We start from the raw sequence: 8,757 nt of genomic DNA on the forward strand, positions 1-8,757 counted from the left end.
ACCGGGCCCACTGCCCAGTCCCTCAGTGCCACATCCCCGTGGCTCTGGGACACCTCCAGGGACAGGGACTCCCCCCCCTCCCTGGGCAGCTGTGCCGCTGCATTATGAAGAACTGTTTGCAAGAGCACAACAACCATCACTGGCATCTGAACGCGAAGCTAGGATGGCATTTCAAGTTCTGAAAGTGAGTTAAGAGTCCTCCTACAGTCCCTGTCAGCCCCGACCTCCAACCCCAGAGCTAGGCAGGACCTCACCCTGGGGACCGAGCTGCTGGGAGTGGGGATGGATGCTCCGAGCACAACGGCAGAGGTTCACAACCCCTCTGTGCATAGGGGAGCACGCTGCCTGTGCCTAATTGGGGCTGCTGACGGTCTCCTCTCATCAGAACTACTGTTTGCATTACGGCTCTCTAATAACATATCCTCTGTCTTGGAGCATACGAGGGAAAATATGACCCTTTTCAACTTATCTGCTGGCTAAAATTAGTGATTTCTGGTAGTAATGCATTTCTTAAATTATGTCCAGTGGGGCAGAAAGAGCCTCAAAAACACTTCTCTCGGGAGGGTCATTTATTCTGACAGCAGCGCCGAGGCAATGGATTTTTCTGTCGAGTCTCCGGCCCTCAGAAGAATCTCTGCACAGTGTTGCTGCTTTATTTCTTCGCTTAAACACCGCTAATTGCCTCCGCAGCCCTGTGTGCTGCAAACAGCCGCGAGGGGTCAGCGCGGGGGCCGCGGCTCCGCCGCCGGGTGCGGCTCATTACGGAGCGCGGTTGCGGGACCCCGGCGGGGGCAGAGCCGGGATGGGGAGGGGGGCGGGGGGGACGAGGGGGGACAGGGGGGAAGGGCGGCCCGGGCAGTTCTGCGCTGGGAAACGGCACGGCCGGGCGCGTTCGGAGCTCGTTGGGTTTGTTCGTGCGTTGGCTTTTTTGAAAAGCGCTTCAGATGTCTCACTGGGGAAAGGTGGGAGATGACTCAGCCGCGTCTTTCAGACCCAGGAAAAAACAACAACAACAAAATGAACCAGCAACCAAACAGCCTAACCCTTTTTCTAACCGAGCGTTCGCCCTTTTGTTGTCTGAGTGCTCGCGGGATGCTCGTGTGGCTCTGCTCTGATATACCTCCCACTCCCCACCCGTGGGAATGTGCCCCAATGGGCAGACCAGCGCCCAGCCGGGCTGGGGGAGGTGGCTCTGGGCTTTGGACGCCAGGAGCAAACGCATCCCGGGGCTCAGCAGTGCCCAGGGGCATCAGTGGGTGCGTGGGGACCCCTCTGTCACCCAAACCACCAGCCCACCCCGGAGGCATTCCCTGCTTGTCAGCGTTCTGCTTGCACACATCGATAGTAGAGCTTTAAAACAAGCAGAGGGAAGAAGGGGTGTGCTCTGCAAAGGGCTTTTATTTGCATTATAGGCATTATTTGCATTAAGGCATTGTGATCAAGATAGGCATTATATACATGATAAGCACCTGCATCCCTGCCAGCACGCTGCCCTGCAAAAATTGTCGTGCCCCTTCCTGCACCCTCACACTCTCCCAGGCTGCACTGCTGTAGCTCTGCCCCCAGACGGTCAGCACACAAGGAAAGAAGTGTCCCCTCCGCAGCTCCTCGGAGAGACCCGAAACTTGCCCTATAAGGGTGGGGGTGGGGCTGTCATGTTGGGAAGGGAAAGGTGCAGGCATGCTGGGCTGGGTGCGGGGCTGCAGGGTGCAGGGATGTGCATGGAGGCAGGGCTGTGAGGGTGCAGGGGTTGTACGTAAGAGCTGGAGAGTGCATGGCTGTAGTTCTGTGCGTGGCTTCAGGGTACATACGGGTGGAGAAGTGTATGTAGGAGCTGAAACTTGTATGTGTGCAGGGATGTGCAGGGATGTGCATGGGTGCAAGAGACTGCATGAGCAGAGGGGTGCTATTTGTGCAGCATCCACATGTTGGCAGCTCTCCCTGCCAGGCACGAGCAGAGCTGAGCAGGGCCCACTCCCATAGTCCCTCAGTATTGTTCATCTCTGCACATCACACACGTGTCCCCAAATCCCAGTTCTAAAGCACGGCATCACATCCCCAATGAAACTCACCCAGACCCAAAACAGCCTCATTTCCCCCTCTGTTTCCTACTAGCACTTCTTCATTCCCATTTCTCCTCACACTATCAGCTTGAACCAAGATAGCTCGGCTTACCCTCCCAGCTCCCTGTCCATTTTTCCCTGGCCCCATGGCACATCCCCATGCCCTGCTTGGTGCAGCCTTAGCACCCAGACACCATAGGAGTGAGATGGCCGCACTGCAGCAGGTTTGGCAGCGGCTTTGATCCCGGGGTGTTTTCCAGGAGCCGGGTGAATGGGATGTTTGTCTCCTGGCTCTTCACAGTTTATCCAGAGAGGTTTTTTCTCAGGGAGTGGCCAGGGCTGGAGCTGCCTGAGGCAGCTCTGAGGGATGCTGTTCCCAGTGACAAAACAAATGCAGTGCTTGGGCACCGTCTGCACACTGCGCACTGCTGGAAACTGCCCAGGGCAGAATTTTCCTCTGCTTTGGGGCTTTATGGCAACTCTCTGACAAAGTAGGGGTTTGGTCACTTCCCGGGAAAGGAAAGTTGGGGTTCTGCCACTGAGAGGCTCAAGAAAATGCATTTTATAAAGCACATTGGAAGCCACCCTGAACTGTGCTCTCCTCGGGACGCACACTGCAGCCCCAGCTCCTGCTTCCTGCTTTGCACAGCAGCAAAACAAGTCCTGTCTGATGTTCCAAGCAAAATCTGGTGCTTGTTAGAGCAGAAACCCACAGATTGGGAACCAGGCACTTCTGAGCGCTTGCACAAAGGCTTCGTGTGGGTGTCAGCGACGTGTTCCCCGGGGCCTGAGTTATCAGAGGCTCCAGATGTGCTCACTGGCTCCTCCGCACTGCTTCACTGCAGTGTCACCACCCTGGGCTCCTGGGACAGGCAGGCAGCACGCTGCTGCTCTGCACAGCAATGATGGCCCCAACACAAGTCCCCGGGGGGCTACGGGGCTGATGGTTCTGACACGGGAGTACTTGGGTGGGGGTAATGAGGAGCTGCAGGATCGCCTCAGTGCTCATCAGCAAGGGAAAAACTCCATGCATATCCCAAGCACATCCTGAGCACATCCCAAACACATCCTGAATGCACCCCAGACAAATTCCAAACACATCCCGAATGCATCCTGAGTGCATCTCTCCTGTGCTGTCAGCAGGTTAAGCTGCGAGTGCAGCCCCGCCAGATCCGTCCAAACACAACACATGGGATGGATTAAAAATAAAAATGCTTAAGTGCTTCCAGGATGTGAAGTGTAACAAAAGGGCTCTTTGTATGCAAGGCAGAAGGAATGGTGGGGCAGGAGTGCGTCTGGCTGGGCACTTTGGGGAACACCTCAAATCCATCCCAACCAGCCTCATATCCATCCTGGACCAACTCAGATCCACCCACTCCACCTCCAGTCCATCCTGTTCCACGTCAGATCCATCCCATTTTGACTGGGTTCAGTTTGTGCCAAACACGGGAAATCAGCTTTCTATCGATTGCCATTTCTCCTAACACATTCTAGCAAGCACTCATTAAATTTTCATTCAATTATCCTGAGCCATGTTGTGGTGGTGTTTTTTCACCCCCATCCTTCTCTAAAGGAATAAGTCCTAATGGCCACCTCCCTTCAGGGAGAAAGTAGGGGGGCTGCCTTCATCCCCAGAGCAGAGCAGGGAGCTACTGGGGGGCGTGAGGTGGGAGCACAGCCATCCCCTACCAGTGGAGCCCCACCATCAGCAACGAGCCTTGTGCTACGTGGGGTGCTGATGTTCTGGCTGGGCTTGGCTGTGCGCTGGGAATAACAGTGGGGTGACGATGGTGATGGTGATGATAATAGCAATAATGATAGTTCACTGTCACTTGGCACTGCAGATTGGAGCAGGGCCTGACGGTACAGGGTGGCTCCAGTGGAGCTGAAGATATGAGCGGCAGCAGGAGCGATGAGTTGGCCTCAGTCCCTGCCTCCATTCCTCATCTGCAAAGCCAGCGACGATGCCAGGGTCTTCATCAGGTTCCTCCGTTGGGATTCACAGTGATTTGTGCTGTGTGGCTCCCATACCTACTGCACCCCCGAGGCCAGCACCAGCCCAGATCTCCTGCAGAGCCACTCACTTCCAAGTGGGGATGCTGGACCCCCACATCCCTGGTACGTGCACTGTTCCTATGGAAAGCTCGAGACGTTGCTGCACACAAATCAGTGTGAGCACGATGCTATTGTTGGTGGGGCCACGCATGCCCTGGCCTCTCCCTGGCCCCTGCTGCAGCTTCCGGAGTGTCACTCCCAACTCCATTTCGTGCCAATGCTGCACATCCTCAGATACGTCTGCACACACACTGCTGCAGCTGTGCCCCTTGCTGCACCACATGTAGAGTTCTGGTTTGGTCTGCAGGCTGCAATGTGCACGCAGTGAGTCTGGCAGGAATAATGGGGAACCAGCCCTGGGGTGCAGGCAGCAGCACACTGCTGCATCTTAAAGCTGAAAGAGCAAATCCCACAGCTGCCCTGCCCCAGCCAGCTGATTTGCTGCCCTGCCTTGTGGAGCGGGACAGGGGGGGATCCATCCTGAGCTTGACATCAGCAGGGCTGGAGCTCACTCTCCAGTGCCTACAGTGAGCTCCACCTCCTGCCTCGGCAGAGATGGGCCCTTAACGCGCGGCTGTAGCTGTCCTCCGTAACGCAATTATCTCACAATAATCTTGAAATGGAATTTAATGAGGGGCCAGGGGAGCAGGGCTGGCAGTGGAGGCTGCACGGCTCTGTGTGCTGCCATGCGGCACTGCCCAGCTGCCAGCACACGAGCCGGTGGGAGGCTGGGTGGGCTTTTCCCTTTTTTCTTGAAGAATAATGGGGCTGGGAAGCATTTGGGAGAGCCTTCAGTTGCACCAGGGAGCATTCGGGTCAGATATTAAGAACAATTTCTGCTCTCCAAGAGCAGTGATGCAGTGGCACAGCTGCCAAAGGATGGGGAGGAGTCCCCATCCCTGGAGGCATCCCAGAGCCGTGGGGTTGTGGCAGAGAGATGTGGGCAGTGGGCACGGTGGGGGCTGGCTGGGGTTGGACCTGGGGAGCTCTCAGCCCTTTTCCGACCTCAGTGATCCCGTGATTCCATGAGACCCAGCCCCATCGGTCCCTTTGGCTCCCTAATGCGGCTCAGTGACCACCTCCGCCCAGGTTAAATGAGGAGACCCCCCGCCCTGCTTTGCCCCCTCCAGCACAGCGCATCCCCTCGGCCAGCATTAGGAGAAAACCAGAACCCTCCCAGCTCCCACCCGTTTTGTCCCTCCGCCGCCCGACAGCGGATTTCTTGGAGCTCTCCCTGCAATTTGCGGCGGGCAGAACCTCGGTTGAGGATTTCGAGCATTTTTCTCGCCCCGAGGCGGGGGCGGCGCTTTGTGTGGTCCGGGCCACCCCCGGGCAGAGCCGGGCCCACCGGGGGGGTGGGGGGGGGGATGGGGGGAGCCCCGTAGCCGGGCTGGTTCTCGTTTCGCTCCGCACAGTTTGTGAGCACGGAATGGAAGGTGAATTCTTGAGGATTTTGTTCTCCTGCCAGCGCGAGTTATTCCTTCGGCAGGGCTGCTTTTGCAAACAAACAAAAAACTGTCATTTAAGGGGGATTTTATTTGGGCCATGGCACGGTCGGCCGTAATGCAAAAAGTTATAAAACAACAAAATTAGAAAATAAAAACGCTGCAGAATAAAATAATAAAGTAAGAACGGTAAAAAATAAAATTATGAAAGCGCTGACAATGTAATAACAAAATACTGAGAACTAGATAGCAGAAAATAAAAATAGAGCACTAAAATGAAATAGTAAAAGGAAAAAAAAAAGTAAAAATCGAGTGGCTAACAATGAAATATTAAAAACGTAAGAATTAAAAACAATAAAACCACAAAAGAGCCCAGATGACCGCCGCGCGCCTTCCTCGGCACTATGGCGCCCTCTGGCGGCCGAGAGGTGAATCTGCAGCAGTGTGACGTCACCAGTGCGGTGTGACGTAATGCCACAGGAAATCGAAATGGTCCCCAAAAATAGCGGAGCTGGAGGCGGACATGTCAGAGATGTTCAAAGGGTGGGGATGGGATGGGATGGGGATGATGGAATGGGATGAGGATGAGGGTGGGATAGGATGAGAATGAGATGGAATTGGGATGGAGGTAGAATGGAATGGGAATGAGGATGGGATGGGAATTGGATGGAGATATGGATGGAATTTGAGTGGAACAAAGATAAGGATGGGAAAGGAATAGGGATGGGGATGGGCTGGGAATGGAATAGAGGTGGAGACAGGATAATGATCAGCACGGAATAGAGGTGGGGGTGGAGATGGCGTAAGGATGAAGATAGGATGGAGATAGGGATGGGGATGGAATGAGATAGAGGTGTGGATGGGATAGAGATGGGGATGGACGTGGGACGGAGATGGGATGTGTGCTGCCTGGGTTGTAGTTAATATTTTTCAGCCATGTCCCAATGCTGTTAGGAGCCATTTCTTGCGGAGCAGCAGGTGTTCAAGGATCCAGGTGCTGTGTGACAAAATGTGTGCAGAGAGGAAGAGGAGCACACAGCACGGGGTGATCCCGTCACTTCTCCACCAAGAAAGAAAAGCAGTTGCAGTGCCCCATAGGACAACACTGGGGATGCATTGGCCCTTTGCCACGAAGTACGGCCATTAGCAGGGCTCGTTCCCAGCTGTTCGGGTGCTTGGTTAGTGATCGAGATGCTCTGTTTAATGTACGATTCCCCAGCAATGTCTCCTCCCGGGTGGAGCTGCAGATGGCAGCATGTGCCGGCAAACCGGCCCTCGAGCCGCAGAAACGTCCCGTCTCCACCTATTTCCAGCGCTGTTTCCGTTTAAAAGAAAGAAATAAAAAGCTCCGGTAGGCTGATAAAAGCCATACGTGGAATCATGGCATCAGCCCTTATCCTGCTGCTCCATCCCTTGCCCAGAGATGTGGCAGGGATCCGGGGAGGAGCTCGGTGCCATGGATGGGGGGATCTCCCCAAAAACGGGACCTGGCGACAGGTCTGCGAATGGGGGGAGAGCCAGGGCTGCTCCTGGAGCAGTGAAGACAAAAGAGACCAGCCTGGAGTTGCACCAGGGGAGGTTCAGGGTGGCAATTAGGGGCAATTTTTTCTCCGGAAGAGCGGTGATGCAGCTGCCCAGGGAGGGGAGGATTTCCCAGCCCTGAGGGTGTCCCAGAGCCGTGGGGATGCGGCACTGAGGGACGTGGGGGGGGGGAGGGGGGCTGGGGTCGGACTTGATCAGAGAGATCTTTTCCAACCGCAGCGATTCTGCGACTGTATGACTCCATCGCTTCTCCCACGGATTCAGCTCCGCTCAGTGGGGAGCACCCTGATGGAGCAGCACCCTGATGGAGCAGCAGCGGAGCAGTGGGTCCCAGCGTGGGGCTGTGGGGCTGCACTTTATGCCAACTTTGTGTGCTAAAAAAAAAAAAAAAAAAAAAAAAGGCATTTTTGTCACATTTCCCCTTCCCTTGGGAGTAGAAGTGAAGAGGGAGTGGAGAAAGAAGCAGCCGGAGACGCGGAGGGGAGAGCCAGGGGTACAGACAAACATTCTCTTTATTGAGCTACACATGAATTTTCCATTAGTCAGAGAAAGAGATTGGCAGTGTGTAATATATCACAGAAACCTCACTGATTGGTAATAGAAAGGCTTAGAAAGACCTGGCGCTTTATATATATATATATATAATATTTTTAGTTTCCTCTTTATTTATTCATTTCCTTTTAAACAGGTGTGACTGCTCTTCTTCAGCAAAGGTAACTCTTAAAAGTGAAACTGTGACGACATCTCATTACTAATCAAAGTAGAAATGGCGAAGGATTGGTCATGAAAACTGTGGCTTTAATGTAAACACTACATTCGATTTTTTTTATCTTTTTTTTTTTAAATCTTTTGTGGTTTTGTGTGTGTTTTTAAAATTTTTAAATTATTTTCCTTCTCGCTTTTTTATTTTTTCACCTTTTTTTTTTAAAGATTTTTTTTTGAGATTTTTTTTTTCTTTTTTTTTTCTTTTTTTATTTTCTTCTTTTTTCTTTGCAGCACAAACATCCCCACATGAGAGAAAAAACACCATTCACTAAAAGGGAGGAGTGTGGGGGGCGGGGGGTGTGAAGAAAAAAGCAGCACGGAAAAGCATTCACTGGAAAGAGTTAAAAATGAAAAAAAAAAAAAAAACCCAAAAAATTACCCTAAACAAACAAAAAAAAGAGAGAGAAAGAAAAAACAAATGTATATATATGTATACCCCCCCCCCCCCCGGTGCCCCCAGATCAACCCCGGATGACAAGAGAGGCGGCGGCCGCGGTGCGGTGCGGTGGGAGCTCAGAGGGCTGTGCTTCTGCATGGGGAAAATGGGGGAAAAAACCCCGGAATGGAGAACGGCACCGCCCGCAGCCCCGGCTGCCGGTTGGGAATGAGGGGGGGGTCACCTACATGGGGGAGGGTTTAAAAAAGAATGAAAGGAACAGAACGAAACTAAAAGAGGAGAGCGGATGGCTGCTCGTCTCTGCACTGAGTGCCGCTGCGCGTCCTGCCCGACCGCCGGGGGAGGGATGGGAGAAGGGCGGCAGCTCAGCTCCCTGCTGGCCAGGACGTGTGGTCAGGAGCGAGCCCTGCCATTGCTATCATTTCCCTCTTTAAAGATAAAATAAAATAAAATAAAATAAAATAAAATAAAATAAAATAAAATAAAATAA

Source organism: Centrocercus urophasianus, unplaced genomic scaffold (genome assembly GCF_019232065.1).
Source record: "Centrocercus urophasianus isolate 14NV4802_14NV808 unplaced genomic scaffold, USGS_Curo_1.0 seq_49, whole genome shotgun sequence".
In the NCBI taxonomy this organism is placed as follows: Eukaryota; Metazoa; Chordata; class Aves; order Galliformes; family Phasianidae; genus Centrocercus; species Centrocercus urophasianus.